This window comes from Arachis ipaensis, chromosome B1 (genome assembly GCF_059453495.1).
Source record: "Arachis ipaensis isolate K30076 ecotype BB chromosome B1, ASM5945349v1, whole genome shotgun sequence".
NCBI lineage: Eukaryota > Viridiplantae > Streptophyta > Magnoliopsida > Fabales > Fabaceae > Arachis > Arachis ipaensis.
The window spans coordinates 72,255,790-72,269,186 of NC_142436.1; the positions used below are offsets into that span (position 1 = coordinate 72,255,790).

Sequence of the window (13,397 nt, forward strand, 5' to 3'; positions counted from 1 at the left end):
TTTGTCATGCCTCGCATCGAGCGCTAACAATGGAAATTTCTCAATCGGAGACCGCAGGAAGCTAATCTTTCTTGGGTGGTGGAGTTCTACTCCAACTATCACTCACCTTCTCTTCAATCAATTTTTGTGCGCCGGAAGCAAGTCCCCATTTCGGAGGAAGCCATTCAGTGGATACTTAAGGTTTTGCCAGTGCCAGATAGGACGGATGGTTACCAAGAGGTCCTGCTACAGCTACAGCGTAGCGGATTTGATTTTGATTGGGGCTCTATCCTTAGGGTTATTGCCCAACCTGGAGAGCATTGGACCCCAAGGAGAGCCAAGGCCTGGCCTAAGTGCATTGAGGCACACGTGCTTACTGTGGAGGCTCGAGTGTAGGCCCAAATCTTATCCCACTACATACTCCTGAGCACTCATGAGTCATCCATCACAGCGGACTTAGCCCTTCATGTCTGGTTCATACTCAGTGAGAGGCCCATCAACATCCCTCTCCTCATCCAACAAGCAATGGGTCGCGTTCATACTAAGGGTAACCTCCCATTTTCCGCCTTGGTAACGAATTTGATTACCGCCACTGGATTTCCCCAAGAGGCTAAGGACGTGCAAGCGATAATTCTGGCAAAGGACAACATCGTCCTGAGTGGAAAGTATCTCAAGCCTCCTGCGGGAACCACAAGCCTTGACGTAGCTATTCCTTCCGACATTCCAACCACCTCATCGGCACCACAGAAATCATCCCACCAACTACTTGTTGAGCTCACTAAAAAGGTAGACCGATATGAGCGACGGAACAAACGCCGCTATGCTTACTTGAAGAAGCTCTTACCCACCTATGGAGGAGCCGAACACCTCAGCATCCACTTCAGAACAAAGCGAAGTGTGCACTTAAGAGATGGATGGTGGATGTGCCGACCCCAATCCCACCTTGCGCATTACTGATAGCACGGAGGACCGTGCAAATTTCTAAGAGTGGGGAGGTCGTTTACCAAATTTCGTAGGTAACAACTCTTCTTTTCAACACCCAAATCTTAATTTTCTCGTGTTAATTAGGATAATTTGCATTGCATGGCTAGTTTTTGCATTTAAACACTTTTTGCATGGTAGTTGTTTCTTGTTAGGAATACTCGGTTATGGTGATGATTTCTTCTCCAAGAAACCGTTTTTAGGGCACTCTACCAGTTTGAAAAAATATTTTTGTGTTAAACTTGTGTGAAGGATTAATTTTGGAAACGGTTTTTGAGCTAAGAACACGCAAGCATGTGAGTTTTGAGCCTAATTGCATGGTTACATCTTATAACCACTTATTTCTATTCTTGTGTGCATTGTTCTCTTTCTATGATTGCAATCCTTGATTTGTTTGATTCTATATGTCCATTATTTTGTGTATGAATGTATTTACATGATTGAGGCCATTATTTCAATAGCTCACTTACCCAAAAAGCCTTAACCCTTTTATCTACCATTGTTAACTAATTTTGAGCCTATGTTAAACCCCCTTTTGTTCTTTAATTTAGCACATCAATAACCCTAAGTGAAAAACAATAAATATCTTCTGATTTGGATCTTTGATTAGCTTAGGCAAGTGAGGGTGTGTGTCATTTAAGTGGGAGGGGAGCTTGGGAACATTGGTAGAGGTAAAAGTTTGTTTTTGTAGTTTCTATTGAAAATATTGGGAATTGGGTGCATACTCATGTATTGAATGTTTAAACCATATGCATTGGCACTGTTGTACATATTTCATCAAAAGAGAAAAGCAAAAGAAAAATAAAAAGAAAAAATGTAGAAAAAGAAATAGAAAAATAAAAGAAACAAAAATATATAGAAAAAGAAAGCAATAAAAAGGGGACAAAATGCCCCAAGGCGAAGCCAACAATAACCAATGCATATGGGTTGTGAATTAAAAGAGAATGCATGAGTGTGTGAAAAGTGATTCAATGGATAGCTAGGTTGTGCATTAGAATTGTATAGGTTTTTGTGTTTGTGTTAGGTGAGATCTTAGGTTAATAAAGGATTCAAATTTCAAGCTCACTTGGCCATATATGCATCCTTACCTTTACCCTAGCCCCATTACAACCTAAAGATAGGCCCTCATGATGAATGTATGCATGCACCGAATAACTGTCGATTGTTAGATAAAAAACAAATCTTGGAAAGCATGATTAGAGGAGAATTGAGTGATCAACCCTATACACTTGAGCGCATAGAGCTGACACACTTCCGGTGAGGGTTCGATGCTCAACTCCTTATTCCCGGCTTTTACAAGCTTTCTTCTTCCAAGTTGTTTACACTCCATTTTGATATTTGAATTGGTACAGTTCATGAATCATCTTATCACCTTGGCCCTATGTATTCATATGTGTTCTTGGGAGTTGATTCACTTTTGACCAAGTAGATAGACGCAATTGCATTAGTTGCATCCATGTAGGTAAGTTGCATTTCATAAACCCAATTTTCCTATATTCTTTGGTCTTTTAATTTTTAGCATGAGGACATGCTTGGTTTAAGTGTGGGAAGGTTTGATAAACCCCAATTTTGTGGTTTATCATGTGTAGAATTTGGGGGTTTTTATCAATATTTTCCGCACTTATTCATATAAATTGCATGGTTTTATGTTTCCTTCCTAATTTTGCTTCATGGTTTAAAACATGCTTCTTTTACCCTAAAATGCTATATTTTAATCCTCTTTTATTATCATTCGATGCCATGATGTATTTGTTAAGTGGATTCAGGATTTATAGAGCAAGAATGGTCTAGAAGATGGAAAGGAAGCATGCACAAGTGGGAGAAACTTGAAGAATGAAGCTTTGGAGAACTGAAGGCGACGCGCACGCGTGGATTGGCGCAGCAGTGACTGACGCGTACGCATGCTCGACGCGTACGCATGGCTCGCAGAACTCAGATGACGCACACGCGTGGCTGACGCGCATGCGTGACGCTCAGCACTTGACTTCATTAATAAAATCGTTGCTGGCGATTTTTGAGAGGCTCCAGGCCCGAATCCAACTTAATTCTGCATGGAAAAAACCCAGGAATTGATGGAGGAAGGGGAGGATCCAATCATTCACACCTTACACTTAGTTTTAGCTAGTTCTTGGTTCTTGTTTTCTAGAGAGAGAAACTCTTACTTTTTTCTAGATTTAGTTTGTTTTTTATCCTCCTTTGTTGAAATTCTGAATTAGGTTTTGTTAATTTTAGTCTTAAATTACTTAATTTAAGTTCTCTAGTTATAATTGTATTTAGATCTTGTGTTGAATTTATGTTTTCTTGTTATTTCCCTTTTTATTCTCATTTTATGAACCTTGTGGATCTTGGATTTCTATTAGTGCATTGAAGTTTTCTATGATTGATAGTGTTAATTGAGTTGTTTTCTATTGATAGTTGTTAGTGGGTATTTGTGATTTCCAATTAATTTGCAATTTGAATATGTCTTTTGTTAATGCATACCATGTGTTTAATGAAATGTCTCATTTGATTATGGAGTAGTTTTCTACACTCTTGGCCTAGGCTAGGGGGATTGGGTGAACTTGAGTCATTGGGTCTAATTGAATTGGTGATTTGAGAACCCTTAGTGGTCAATTTGATAACCATTGACACTAGCCTACTACTAAGTCAATTAGTGGCTAAGTTAAAACTTATGGATTGATGTTGATCAAGCCACTTGATATACTTCAAGCATAGAAGTAGACTTAATGAGCTTGGTTCCTCATAATTGTCAAGATATGGTTATTAGACAAGGATGATGACCCCAATTCCCATGCCTAGCCAAGAGTTCCTTTTTATTATTCATGTTTGAAACCAAAAAAAAAATCCTAATTCCTTAATTCTTGTTATAGTTAGTTTAGTTGTTTACTTAGTTATAGAATAGAAGTAGATTTATATGCTTCCTTACTAGGTTGAAATTGCTCATACTTGGTTTTAGTTACTTTGATTTAGTTTCTTGCACTTCAAGATTCCTTGCATGTTAAGTTTAGTAGTTTAAATTCTTGTTTATGACTCCTAACCCCATAACTCTAACCAATATTTATGTATATGTTTGCCCATTCTCTTAAGGATGACCCGAGACCAATACTCTCGGTTATTTTATATTGGGGTTGACTTTGTGACAACCAAATTCTAAATTTGATCGAGGGAACTATTTGTTGGTTTAGGACTATACTATGGCAATGACATTGGCTTTTTATTGATGAAAATTCTAGACCAACGATAATTGCATCTATCTAAGCTCCCCAAAACCTTGATGTGAATCGGGGATCAAGGTCCGACATTATGCTCGATGGTACACCGTGAAACCTTACGATCTCCTTGATATACAATCTCGCCAACTCCTCCATTGAATAGTTCACTCGAATAGGTAGGAAGTGAGCAGACTTGGTTAGTGATCTACGATCACCTAAACCGCATCAAATCCCGATCTAGTCCTTGGTAAACCGGTCACAAAGTCCATCGCAATTCCTTTCCACATCCACTGAGGAATCTCAAGTGGCTGTAACATTCCTGATAGTTTCTGATGCTCTATCTTTACCATCTGACAAGTCAGGCACTTATAGACAACTGTAGCTACATTACCTTTCATCCCAAACTACTAGAACATCTTCTTTAAGTCATAGTACATCTTCGTACTTCCTGGGTGAATGGAAAACCCACTGTTGTGAGCTTTCGACAACAAGTCTTGTCTCAAACCTCCGACATCCGGTATAAAAATTCTTCCCTTATATCTCCACAACCCTTCATCATCCTTAGTGAACTCTCCATGCCTTTTCTTACCAACAGGTTGAAATAATTGCTGAAGCTTTTGCTCATCTTGCTGAGCCCTCTGTATCTCTGATTTAAACGTACTTGAAATCTGTAACTGGTTTAAACAAGCTCTTCCGGCAACTTCACTAATATCCAACTTAAGATCCACAAACTTATCCACTAACTCCTCTTCCTTGATTCTCATCCAAGCTATCGTTAAAGACTTTCGACTCAACGCATCCGCCACCACGTTCACCTTTCCAGGGTGATAACTTAGTTCAAAATCATAATCCTTTAGCAACTCCATCCACCTTCTCTGATGCATATTAAGCTCTTTTTGATCAAAGATGTACTTGAGACTCTTATGATTAGAAAAGATGCTAAACCTCACTCCGTACAAGTGGTGCCTCTAAATCTTCAACGCAAACACAATTGTCGCTAATTCCAAGTCATGAGTTGGGTAATTTACCTCATGTGGTCTCAGTTGACGCGATGCGTATGCCACCACATTCCGGTGTTGTATCAACACGCAACCTAAACCCTTCAGTGACGCATCATAATACACTTCAAACTGTTCATGCGGTTCTGGTAAAATCAAAACAGGCGCTAAAGTTAACTTTTGTTTCAAGGTCTGAAAACTTTCTTCACACTCCGACGTCCACACGAACGGCACCTCCCTCCTTGTCAACTTAGTCATTGGTAGTGCTGATTGGTGCACTAAATTGTGATCCCTGGTAATGGCTCCAAAAACTTGGTGCTCTAATCTTAATTCATAATTTGTCACAACTTCGATACAACTAACCAGCAAGTGCACTGGGTCGTCCAAGTAATAAAATCTTACGTGAGTAAGGGTCGATCCCACGGAGATTGTTGGTATGAAGCAAGCTATGGTCATCTTGTAAATCTCAGTCAGGCGGATATCAAATGGTTATGGAGTTTTCGAATAATAATAATAAATAAACAGAAACTAAAGATAGAAATACTTATGTAAATCATTGGTGAGAATTTCAGATAAGCGTATAGAGATGCTTTCGTTCCTCTGAACCTCTGCTTTCCTGCTGTCTTCATCCAATCATTCCTACTCCTTTCCATGGCAAGCTCTCTGTAAGGCATCACTGTTGTCAATGGCTACATCCCATCCTCTCTGTGAAAAAGGTCCAAATGCTCTGTCACGGCACGGCTAATCATCTGGAGATTCTCGATCATACTGGAATAGGATTCACCCTCCTTTTGCGTCTGTCACTACGCCCAGCACTCGCAAGTTTGAAGTTCGTCACAGCCATCCCTTCCCAGATCCTACTCGGAATACCACAGACAAGGTTTAGACTTTCTGGATCTCAGGAATGGCCATCCATGGGTTCTAACTTATACCACGAAAATTCTAATATCTCGGACTCAGTCCCCTGTATTAGATATCTAAGAGATATTCATTCTAGCTTGTTTGCATGTAGAACGGAAGTGTTTGTCAGGCACGCGTTCATAAGTGAGAATGATGATGAGCGTCACATAATCATCACATTCATCATGTTCTTGGGTGCGAATGGATATCTTGGAAACGGAATAAGTTGAATTGAATAAAAAAATAGTAGTACTTTGCATTAAATCATGAGGAACAGCAAAGCTCAACACCTTAATCTATGGAGTGCATAAACTCTACCGTTGAAAAATACATAAGTGAAAGGTTCAGGCATGGCCGAATGGCCAACTCCCAAACGTGATCAATAGATCAAAAGATAATCCAAAGATGTCTAATACAATAGTAAAAAGTCCTATTTATAATAAACTAGTTACTAGGGTTTACAGAAGTAAGTAATTGATGCATAAATCCACTTCCGGGGCTCACTTGGTGTGTGCTTGGGCTGAGCTTGAAGTTTACACGTGGAGAGGTCATTCTTGGAGTTAAACGCCAGTTTGTAACGTGTTTCTGGCATTCAACTGTGGTTCGTGACATGTTTTTGGTGTTTAACTCTAGACTACAGCGTAGAACAGGCGTTCAACGCCCTTTTGCATCGTCTAAACTCGGGCAAAGTATGAACTATTATATATTACGGGAAAGCCTTGGATGTCTACTTTCCAACGCAATTGAAAGCGCGCCATTTGAAGTTTTGTAGCTCCAGAAAATCCACTTTGAGTGCAGGGAGGTCAGAATCCAACAGCATCAGCAGTCCTTCTTCAACCTCTGAATCTGATTTTTGCTCAAGTCCCTCAATTTCAGCCAGAAAATACCTGAAATTACAGAAAAACACACAAACTCATAGTAAAGTCCAGAAATGTAAATTTAACATAAAAACTAATAAAAACATCCCTAAAAGTAACTGGATCCTACTAAAAATATACTAAAAACAATGCCAAAAAGCGTATAAATTATCCGCTCATCACAATACCAAACTTAAATTGTTGCTTGTCCCCAAGCAACTGAAAATCAAATAGGATAAAAAGAAGAGAATATACTATAAATTCCAAAATATCAATGAAACATAGCTCCAATCAGATGAGCGGGACTTGTAGCTTTTTGCCTCTTGAATAGTTTTGGCATCTCACTTTATCCATTGAAGTTCAGAATGATTGGCATCTATAGGAACTTAGAGTTTAGATAGTGTTATTGACTCTCCTAGTTCAGTATGTTGATTCTTGAACACAGCTACTTTATGAGTCTTGGCCATGGCCCTAAGCACTTTGTTTTCCAGTATTATCACCGGATACATAAATGCCACAGACACATAATTGGGTGAACCTTTTCAGATTGTGACTCAGCTTTGCTAAAGAACCCAATTAGAGGTGTCCAGGGTTCTTAAGCACACTCTTCTTTTGCTTTAGACCTTGACTTTAACCGCTCAGTCTCAAGTTTTCACTTGACACCTTCACGCCACAAGCACATGGTTAGAGACAGCTTGGTTTAGCCGCTTAGGCCAGGATTTTATTCCTTTAGGCCCTCCTATCCACTGATGCTCAAAGCCTTGGGATCCTTTTTATTACCCTTGCCTTTTGGTTTTAAGGGCTATTGGCTTTTTGCTCTTGCCTTTTGGTTTTAAGAGCTTTTGGCTTTTTCTGCTTGCTTTTTCTTTTTCTACTTTTTTTCGCCATTTTTTTTCTGCAAGCTTTGTATTCACTGCTTTTTCTTGCTTCAAGAATCATTTTTATGATTTTTCAGATTATCAAATAACATGTCTCCTTGTCATCATTCTTTCAAGAGCCAACATATTTAACATTCATAAACAACAACTTCAAAAGACATATGCACTGTTCAAGCATTCATTCAGAAAACAAAAAGTATTGTCACCACATCAATATAATTAAACTAAGTTCAAGGATAAATTTGAAACTCATGTACTTCTTGTTCTTTTGAATTAAAACATTTTTCATTTAAGAGAGGTGATGGATTCATAGGACATTCATAACTTTAAGACAAAGTTACTAAATACTAATGATCATGTAATAAGACACTAACATAGATAAGCACTTAACATAAAGAAAACGAAAAACAGAAAATTTGAGAACAAGGAATGAGTCCACCTTAGTGATGGTGACGTTTCCTTCTTGAGGAACCAATGATGTCCTTGAGCTCTTCTATGTCTCTTCCTTGTCTTTGTTGCTCCTCCCTCATTGCTCTTTGATCTTCTCTAATTTCATGAAGGATGATGGAGTGCCCTTGATGTTCCACCCTTAATTGTCCCATGTTGGAGCTTAATTCTCCTAGGGAGGTGTTGATTTGCTCCCAAAAATTCTGTGGAGGAAAGTGCATCCCTTGAGGCATCTCAGGGATTTCTTGGTGATGAGCTTCTTCATGCGTCTCTTGAGATCCATGAATAGGCTCTCTTGTTTGCTCCATCCTTTTCTTAGTGATGGGCTTGTCCTCATCAATGAGGATATCTCCCTCTATGTCAATCCCAGCCGAATTGCATAGATGGCAAATGAGGTGAGGAAAAGCTAACCTTGCCATAGTGGAGGACTTGTCAGCCACCTTGTAGAGTTCTTGAGGTATAATCTCATGAACCTCCACCTCTTCTCCAATCATGATGCTATGGATCATGATGGCCCGGTCTATAGTAACTTCAGACCGGTTGCTAGTGGGAATGATTGAGCGTTGAATGAACTCCAACCATCCTCTAGCTATAGGCTTAAGGTCCAGTCTTCTCAGTTGAACTGGTTTTCCTTTTGAGTCAATCTTCCATTGAGTTCCTTCCACACATATGTCCATGAGGACTTGGTCCAACCTTTGATCAAAGTTGACTCTCCTTGTGTAGGGGCGTGCGTTTTCTTCCATCATTGGCAAGTTGAATGCCAACATCACATTTTCCGGACTAAAATCTAAGTATTTCCCCTGAACCATGGAGAGATAATTCTTTGGGTTCGGGTTCTTGCTTTGATCATGGTTCCTAGAGATCCATGCATTAGCATAGAACTCTTGAACCATTAGAATTCTGACTTGTTGGATGGAATTTGTTAGAACTTCCCAACCTCTTCTATGGATCTCATGTTGGATCTCCGGATACTCATTTTTCTTGAGTTTGAAAGGGACCTCGGGGATCACCTTCTTCTTGGCCACAACATCATAGAAGTGGTCTTGATGGGCTTTGGAGATGAATCTTTCCATCTCCCATGACTCGGAGGTGGAAGTTTTTGTCTTCCCTTTCCCTTTTCTAGAGGATTCTCCGGTCTTAGGTGCCATCAACGGTAATGGAAAAACAAAAAAGCTATGCTTTTACCACACCAAACTTAGAATATTGCTCGCCCTCGAGCAAGAGAAGAAAGAAGAGATGAAGGAGAAGAAGAAATGGAGGAGAGGGAGAGAGGTTTGTGTTTTGGCCAAGAAGAGTAAGAGAGGGTTGTGTTGTATGAAAGTGAAGAAGAATGGAGGGGTTTATATAGTGTAGGGAGAGGGGTTAGGTTCGGCCATTTAGGGTGGGTTTGGGTGGGAAAGTGATTTTGAATTTTGAAGGTAGGTAGGATTTATGAGGTAGGTTTATGGGGAAGATTGGGTGGATGTGAGTGGTGAATAGGTAATAGGGAAGAGAGAGATTGAGGTGATTGGTGAAGAGTTTTGGGGAAGGGTGTTTATTGGAAAGAGATGATGAATGAGAAGAGGGGAGAGTATGAGTGGAGGTAGGTGGGGATCCTGTGGGGTCCACAGATCCTGAGGTGTCAAGGAATTGTATCCCTGCACCAATTAGGCATGTAAAATGCCTTTGCATGCAATTCTGGCGTTTAAACACCGAATTGGTGCTTGTTCTGGGCGTTCAGCGCCCAGATGCAGCATGTTTCTGGCGTTGAACGCCAGTTCAATGCTTGTTTCTGGCGTTCAGCGCCAGCTTTCCTCAGTGTGCATTCCTGGCGTCTGAACGCCAGGATGCTACTTGTTTTGGGCGTTCAACGCCAGATCCATGCTCTGTTCTGGCGTTGAACGCCAGCCAGATGCTCCTTACTGGCGTTTAAACACCAGTAAGCCCTTCCTCCAGGGTGTGATTTTTCTTCTGCTATTTTTTATTCTATTTTTTATTTTTCTATTTATTTTATGACTCCACATGATCATGAACCTAATAAAACATGAAAGAACAATAAAATAAAAATAAAATTAGATAAATAAAAATTGGGTTGCCTCCCAACAAGCGCTTCTTTAATGTCAATAGCTTGACAGTGGGCTCTTATGGAGCCACACAGGTGATTAGGTCAATTTTATAGACTCCCAATACCAAACTTAGAGTTTGACTGTGGGGGCTTTAGTTGACTCTGTACTGAGAGAAGCTTACTGTGCCTCTTTTCCATGTTTACAGAAGGATGACCTTGAGTTTTAAACATAAGGGAGTCCTCATTCAATTGAAGGACTAGTTCACCTCTGTCTACATCAATCACAGCTCTTGCTGTGGCTAGGAAGGGTCTTTCAAGAATGATGGATTCATCCTCATCCTTCCCAGTATCTAGGATTATGAAATCAGCAGGGATGTAAAGGCCTGCAACCTTTACTAGCACGTCCTCTACTTGTCCATAAGCCTATTTTATTGAGTTGTCTGCCATCTCTAATGAGATTCTGGCAGCTTGCACCTCAAAGATTCCCAGTTTCTCCATTACAGAGAGTGGCATGAGGTTTATTCCTGACCCAATGTCACATAGAGCCTTCTCAAAGGTTATGGTGCCTATGCTACAAGGTATTAGGAACTTTCCAGGATCCTGTTTCTTCTGAGGCAATCTCAGTTGATCCAATGCATTTAGTTCATTGGTGAACAGGGGAGGTTCATATCCCCAAGTCTCATTACCAAATAAATTGGCATTCAGCTTCATGATTGCACCAAGGAACTTAGCAACTTGCTCTTCAGTAACATCCTCATTCTCTTCAGAAGAGGAATACTCATCAGAGCTCATGAATGGCATAAGAAGGTTCAATGGAATCTCTATGGTCTCTAAATGAGCCTCAGATTCCTTTGGTTCCTCAAAGGAAAACTCCTTGTTGATCACTGGACGTCCCAGGAGGTCTTCCTCTTTGGGATTCACGTCCTCCCCTTCCTCCTTGGGTTCGGCCATGATGGTTATATCAATGGCCTTGCACTCTCCTTTTGGATTTTCTTCTGTATTGCTTGGGAGAGTACTAGGAGGGGTTTCAGTGATCCTTTTACTCAGCTGGCCTACTTGTGCCTCCAAATTTCTAATGGATGACCTTGTTTCATTCATGAAACTCACAGTGGCCTTAGATAGATCAGAGACTAAATTTGCTAAGCTAGATGGATTCTACTCAGAATTCTCTGTCTGTTGCTGAGTGGATGATGGAAACGGTTTACTATTGTTAAATCTATTTCTTCCACCATTAGTAAAGCCTTGTTGAGGCTTTTGTTGATCCTTCCATGAGAGATTTGGGTGATTTCTCCATGAGGGATTATAGGTGTTTCCATATGGTTTACCCATGTAATTCACCTCTGCTATTGTAGGGTTTTCAGGATCATAAGCTTCTTCTTCAGAAGATGCCTCTTGAGTAATGTTGGATGCAGCTTGCATTCCATTCAAACTCTGAGAAATCATATTGACTTGCTGAGTCAATATTTTATTCTGAGCCAATATGGCATTCAGAGTATCAATTTCAAGAACTCCCTTCTTCTGAGGTGTCCCATTACTCACAGGATTCCTCTCAGAAGTGTACATGAACTGGTTGTTAGCAACCATGTCAATGAGTTCTTGAGCATCTGCAGGCGTTTTCTTTAGGTGAATGGATCCATCTGCAGAAGTATCCAATGACATCTTAGCTAATTCAGACAGACCATCATAGAATATATCCAGGATGGTCCATTCTGAAAGCATGTCAGAAGGACACTTTTTGGTCAGTTCCTTGTATCTCTCCCAAGCTTCATAGAGGGATTCACCTTCTTTCTGTCTGAAGGTTTGAACATCCACTCTAAGCTTACTCAGCTTTTGAGGAGGGAAGAACTTGGCTAAGAAAGCCTTGACCAGCTTATCCCAAGAGTTCAGGCTATCCTTAGGTTGAGAGTCCAACCATATTCTAGCTCTGTCTCTTACTGCAAACGGGAAAAGCATGAGCCTGTAGACTTCAGGATCTACTCCATTAGTCTTAAAAGTGTCACATATCTGCAAGAATTCAGTTAAGAACTGAAAGGGATCTTCAGATGGAAGTCCATGAAACTTGCAGTGTTGTTGCATCAGAGAAACTAATTGAGGTTTAAGCTCAAAATTGTTTGCTCCAATGGTAGGGATGGAGATGCTTCTTTCATGTAAATTGGAATTAGGTGCAGTAAAGTCACCGAGTATCCTCCTTGCATTATTATTATTTTCGGCTGCCATCTCCTCTTCCTGTTCAAAAATTCCTGCAAGGTTGTCTCTGGATTGTTGTATTTTAACTTCTCTTAGTTTCCTCTTCAGAGTCCTTTCAGGTTCAGGGTCTGCTTTAACAAGAATGTTCTCGTCCTTGCTCCTGCTCATATGAAAAAGAAGGGAACAGAAAATAATAATAGGGATCCTTTTTACCACAGTATAGAGGTTCCCTTGTGTGAGTAGAAGAAAAGATGAGTAGAAGAGAAAAGAAAGGAGAATCCAAACAGAAGGGTGAGGAGAGCAGAGATATGAGATGAAGAGAAGTGTTAGTAAATAATTAAATAAATAGAAGGAGATGAGAGGTGAGAGAATTTTCAAAAATTAAAAATTAAAATTTAAAGTTAAATTTCGAAAATCGTTTTTGAAAAGGTTAGTAATTTTCGAAAATTAGGAATGAAATAAAATTAAAATCAAAAATTAAAATAATTAGTTAATTAAAAAGAAATTTTGAAAAAGAGGGAAGGTATTTTCGAAAATTAGAGAGAGATAGTTAGTTAGGTAGTTTTGAAAGAGATAAGAAACAAACAAAAAGTTAATTAGTTAGTTGAAACAATTTTTGAAAATCAATTTTTTTTTAAAGATAAGAAGATAAGAAGTTAGAAAAGATATTTGAAAAAGATATGATATGAAAAGGTAGGATTAAAAAGATATGATTTTGAAAAAGATAAGATAAAAAGATATTTTAAAAAGATATGATTGAAATTAGTTTTGAAAAAGATTTGATTTTTAAAATCACAATTAATGACTTGACCCACAAGGAATCACAAGATATGATTCTAGAACTTAAAGTTTGAATCTTTCTTAACAAGTAAGTAACAAACTTGAAATTTTTGAATCAAAACATTAATTGTTGA

At 39.4% G+C, this 13,397-nt stretch overlaps 1 non-coding gene across 1 annotated transcript; it reads left to right on the forward strand.

Annotated features, from left to right (window-relative positions):
• Window positions 1–12,009: 12,009 nt before the first annotated feature.
• On the forward strand, window positions 12,010–12,117 carry LOC148577000 (small nucleolar RNA R71). Its single transcript, XR_015904432.1, has one exon. It is a non-coding gene; the product is annotated as a small nucleolar RNA R71 (small nucleolar RNA).
• The last annotated feature ends 1,280 nt before the right edge of the window (window positions 12,118–13,397 follow it).